At 38.9% G+C, this 5,988-nt stretch overlaps 1 pseudogene; it reads right to left on the reverse strand.

Moving 5' to 3' along the window:
- Nucleotides 1-2,226: 2,226 nt before the first annotated feature.
- Nucleotides 2,227-3,076, reverse strand: LOC102009597 (annotated as a pseudogene).
- Nucleotides 3,077-5,988: the final 2,912 nt, after the last annotated feature.

Genomic DNA, 5,988 nt, shown 5'->3' on the forward strand with positions numbered 1-5,988 from the left:
TTCTAGGCCATATTAAAGCCGAATGCAGATTGAAGCAATAAGCACAGAGCAATTTGATGAACTACCTGCAGGCAGGGGTGCAGAATTTCTGACACTCCAGGAAAGGCATTATGTGCCTGTTATGTTCAATAGCCCGGTTGGCCTAAAAGGTTACAAGTGATGTATGTTTTCATTATCTCCTATGGGCTTGATGCCTCAGAAGACCCCAGATGGCTTATTCCAGTTGCAATTCTCTTCATTTGCACTGTGCCAAGGTCTGTCAGATCAAGCCAATATGTTTGTGAGGGTCAGTTTGCTTTGAGGAATATTGTTCTGTGATCTCTGTAATATTCTTCTGCCTAAAAATCTGCAAGGAGTTACCGCCTGGAGAGTAACTGAACACTTCAAAAACACATTTTTGATTTCCTAGGTATCAGCTCTCACTCTGAAAGCAATAACAGCAACAAGAAAGCATCAACAAAATTTGTCATCATTTATTAAACATATACTATGTACCAAGAATGACAACATATGTTATTTCATGATATATTCTTTATTATATCCTAGCAAGCCAGGTGCCATGATTCCTACTTTCTACCTTTAAAAAGGAGAATTTTTTAAGAGATTAAGTAACTTTTCCTAAGGCAGATTCCTAGTACATATTAAAGACACATTAAAACCCAAGTTTGCCTGACTGTAGGAAAACGCTAACAACTGTAAATCATCTTTAATTCAATGTGGAGAAAAATAGGGTCTAGTTGGTAAGAAAAATATATAAAACCATCATATAACAAGAATTTTCATTAAAGTATTTGTATATTGGAAGGTCACAAGAAGCACTATGTACTCAGTGCTATCTTTGGACAAGTAATTAAATCTACAAAGAAGGGGTCAGAATATGTGCAGAGAAGAGATAACCCAGGAATGGAAATATAACATTACACTTCATGGAATTGCTTAAGCAAAGGCTCAGCCTGATCCTTGAAAGAACACAGTGTACTGGAGCAACAGCAAAATCACTAAGGGTGGTAAAAGGAAAGAAACACTCCAGCCTCCAAGGCTGTATGCTTAAGCTTAAGAAAAGTCAAAGCGCAGAAGTACCAGGGTGTTTTCATTAGAGGACAATGCATCAAGGGAGTTAAGGAGCTGAAAAAGTCTTTCATGACTTCATTTGTAATAAAATATCCAGGATCTGAAACTATAGTGAATTTCTAAGAGCTATTTGGTTTTTTAAAAAATAAACTGCAGATTAATTAGCACCCAGAGCTGTTATAACTTTGAGACAACAATTGTAGAGATCACAGCAGCTGTTAAGATCTGCAACTTGACTGTTCTAGTTCTGAGTGACTCTTGTTGTACTGAAATGTTAAGAATTCTTTCTCCAAGAGGGAATGAGTTAAAAGAAATGAATAGTATATTTACTTTACTGTTGTTTCTTATTTTCTAACCTTTCTTCCTATCATCTTTGAAGAAATATTTCAGGTGGTGTGGAAATGAGAAAGTATCTGACTCAGATTATTTAAATAAAAGCCCTCTCCAGACTTTAAGTAATGAAGTCGATTTTGCAGAGGTTTCCAGTGCAAATACCATGGTACTTAATAAGTAGTCAATATGTCCTTAGCACTAATCCAGTAATTAATTTGGTCTTCTTTTGTGAAAGCAAATGTTCCATCACTCAAAATGATCCCACATCATATATGTTAAAAGGTTGATTTAATACAATGGAGTTGTAGCCCATTATTTTTTTCTCAGAATGCTATGCATTTGTTTTAGAATAAGGATTGCACTTTTATTACCTAAGCTATTATTTACTTTGTCAAACAAATCCCACTTTTTTTTAGTACATTCTAGAGATTCTTTGGAAATGGTAATAATGGTGTTCTACTATGCAGTACCCTTTATAAACCTTAGCAGATGCTCAGTGGTTGGTGTAGCACTCAAAAGATTTACATAGGAAGGCAAACAAATTTGGAGAAAAAGAATATAGCTGAGATACACCAGAGTCCACTCATCCAAGGACTGTAACATGTGAGCCTCATTATTTGTTTAGTGACAGAGCAATCAACATATACCCCTTTGATTTCTTCAGACAGATTTATTGAGGTATAACTGATGCACAATTAATTGCACATGTTGTAAGTATTTAGTTCGTCATTTTTCACAAATGTACATATTGTTTTTTTTAAGTTTGTAAGTCCTTTATATTTCCAGAAGTTGAGACAATACATTGGAATGCTGAGGTTCCCTCTAACAGCAGCAAAACCAGAGCCAGCTATTAAGCAGCCAGAATGCAACAGTAATCGAATACATGGCCATTTTTCTTTCAGCACCTACTTTGTTTTCCCCTTCTAGAAGTTGTAGGTGCCGTTTTCTTTCAATTATCTCTCATCTTAATGAAGCTGCACCTACAGCCGTGGTGTCATCTGCCGTTCCTTCAGTTGTTACGTCTCCATTTGTAAAAAGGTGAAAGATTTATACAATCTGAAGAGAAACCAGAGTATTGCACCTACATTTGAAATGCCCCCTGATGTTGCCATGATGAGGATTAGAGGTGGTGGCAGCAGACCCACCATGCAACACAGGTCTGCGATTTTCATCCAGCACATCCAAGATCTGCTGGTCAGCCCTACGAGGAGCAGACTGGATAAGCAACAAAATGCCATGAGCAGAGGAAAGATTAGCTCCATCTTCGGATAACATGCAGGGAGAACAGACCTGTGCCTGTGGTGGTGATGGTGTCACAGTGTGCTCTGGTGCGGAAATCAGTGCCTGGAACCTTGAAATTTTATTTCTTGGGGCAAAATCTGATCTGTACCACATAGAATCATTTCTGACCAGCTGTCCATTTTGGCAAACAGCACTTTCACTCATAGAGTGCTCTTTTTAGCCTGTCAACTGCATGGATTTCATCATTTTGGGGGATTGGAGTAGGTCTTTCTAACTCCAGAGTATCTTTCATTAGTGTAAGTAAAACAGGTGGTGGTTTTAGTGCCAAAGATTTTAAAGGAGTTGACTGAATAAATTCAAGATCTGCTGGTCTTGAAAGCGAAATGTCTTCATTACTTCCTGCTACAACAATCCTCTCTGGAACTTGCATTATCACACCAGCATTTGGAACTCCTTCTGGGAATCCTTGCTCCACGTCAGCATTTGGTGGTGTGTCTTGGTTACTTTTCTCTCGTTGCTGAGACAAAATACCCAGTGCCCAAAATCAAGGAAGGAAAGGTTTATTTAGCTTACAGTTTGTGGAGGTTTCAGTCCATACTTGGCTGGCTCCGAGGCAGAAGGTAGCAAAGCAACGAGAGCAAAGCAGGGAATGGTAGCCGAACAGAGAAACAGCCAGAGCAAACGTGCAGAATGGCACCAAGCAGCTTCTTTTCCCTGCCTTACGTTGTAAACAGGCTACCTGCACCTAAGGGGCATGCAGCCCTCACATAATCTCCATGCCCTCCTCTTCCACAGGCTCAGGATGTATACAAAGTAAGCACCCTGGCTTCCTGCTGAGTCACTTAGCCAAACCTCTAGACTCCCCAAATTGAAACAATGTATCAACCATAACATAGTGTTACTTTTAAGTTTTCTGGAACCCTCATTAGCTGACTAATACTTTCAGTGTATTCCATTTCATACTGAATTCAAACTAATTTCTGCCATCTCTGTAGCAGTTGGAGAAGGAACTGCTGCCTCACTCATTGAACGTGTACCAAGTACTGCTTGTTGTCTGGCATTATCTGCTTCTGTGCTTCACACTGAATCCTTAACTTTCTTCACCATGCATGGGCTGGACTTGGAGCCACTTCATCCCCCTGGGCCCTCTGGAGTGTCTCGGAGAGGGCCGCCGCCCGCCGGCTCCCAGGGAGCTCTCAGATGCCCAAGCTCCTGCAGCGGGTCAGGACAGACACAAATGCACATATTCTTGAAAAATGTGACCTCGGAAAAAACAAGAGAGCACCCTGGACATTTATGATCATCACAATAATATTCTGGTCATATGCATGGTAGGAGAAGTTGTTGTGTTTTCTATTCTTATAAGCTGGACACAGCATCACTTAGGAACAATAGGTAGTTTTCTATATTTTATTTTGATCATTTTACTAAGCCATTTATGGGTTATGAAGCTGTGATTTAAAACATACATGAATGCATTGTATCATCTAATTAATAAACATACTTTAGTGTCTACAGTGTCAGGTGGAGGAATATGAGTAAGAGATCTGAAAGTAAAGAAGACACTCTTGTTCTTTCATGTTGCAGAGTGCATTTATTATGAAGCTAACACAAAGCTTAAACTGCGCTGTCCCTCAGATTCATGTTCTGTCAAAGCCCTGTACTCACCAACGTGTTCATAATATCATAAATTTTATGTGCTTTCATACATTTTAAATGCAACTGATCAGAATTTGTGTCTCATCATACTCCAGCTTTCCTAGAACACATTTTTTCCATAGGAAGAGTGACTTTGGAGATCTCAGGAAAATTTTGGAGATACAAATGGAAGTTGGAGATTGGGGTTGGGGAACAAAGAGGAAGATATATACATACATACATACACACATACATGCATGCAATACATGCATACACACATACACATGTATACACATATACACACATAGACACACACACAAATATACACATGTACACATACATACACACACATATACACTTAGGAACAATAAGGTTTTTTCTGTGGTTTATTTTAATTATTGTACTAAGCAATTTATGGATTATGAAGCTGTGATTTAAAATATATATACATACATACACATACACCTATATACATATACACATACATACATAAACGCATATGCACATACATTTATACACATACACACATACATACACACATACACACATAAATATACATGTACTTTTACACGTAAATACATTGTAAGAGTTAAATCTTGCATACCTATGCACAGCTTGAATTTAGTGGGGTAGATATCTGCGGTTCACAGTTACTTCAGCACACACTAGCTTAGGAGGCCACCAAAGACAGAGGTGGTCTCTATAAATCCAAGTACCCACTGAGTAAACCCACTGAGTTCCATAGTGAGAATGTTACCAGGTGTGGGGTCCCATGGGCTTCTTTCTAAGTCCTTGAGGTTCTGAACAGAGAACTGGACAAGAAATATGAAAAAGACAGCAGAAGTGTTCATCTACTGAAAGTGGAAATGTGATACACTCCACAGAATGAAAGAGGGCCAGTGAAGAGTCTCACGACATGCCTGAGGATAAGGATAATGGGGTCTTCAGTGTCTAAAATTCCCAAGGTGTCTTTCCCTCATACAGGACACAGGTACTATCAAAACTCACTTTGTGTCACCACTGGCATAAACTGTCCTTTAAAAAATTCACTTGGCTTCTCATCAGTTGTAAATGAAGGATCAGAAACATGTTTTTATTCACTGTGCACACAAGTAAATGAAGGCTTGAAAATAGCATCTTCTGGCTGCTCTTCAGAACAGGCCCAGATTCAAATGAAGGAATGAAAATAGCATTTTTCTGACTGGTCCAGCAAATAGCACTGGGTCCAAATGAGGAATTGAGAATATTATTTTCTGGTTGGTTCTGTCTACAGAGCTCATGGGTGTTAAGTAATTTTGGGTCCTGGGTTCTGCAGGTGTCCTCTGTTTTCAGAGATACCTTGAACAACTTGTCATCCATGGGATTTTACAACCTTTGACACATTCTTCCAATTGCATGTCTGTCTTGCCTCACCCCTACTCTCCTACCTCAAGAAGAGTCAAGCCTGTGAATTGTTACACAGTGTAAACCTGTCCATTGGTGCTCGGCCCTAGAAGCATATGGATGAGTGATGTAAAACTAGGTTTGAACTAGACCCTGGCATTTGTTGGTAGGAAAGCTTAAGAATAGAGGCTTGTTAGGCATTTAAGTATCAAAACTACAACGTTAGTGTTCTATATATGGCAATATTTCTAATATTTGTCAGTGTTTCAAATTTGTACTTCCATTTGACTTCCATTTGTCCAACCACTTAAGTTCATATGC

Source organism: Chinchilla lanigera, unplaced genomic scaffold (genome assembly GCF_000276665.1).
Source record: "Chinchilla lanigera isolate Chin_1 unplaced genomic scaffold, ChiLan1.0 scaffold00013, whole genome shotgun sequence".
Lineage (NCBI taxonomy): Eukaryota > Metazoa > Chordata > Mammalia > Rodentia > Chinchillidae > Chinchilla > Chinchilla lanigera.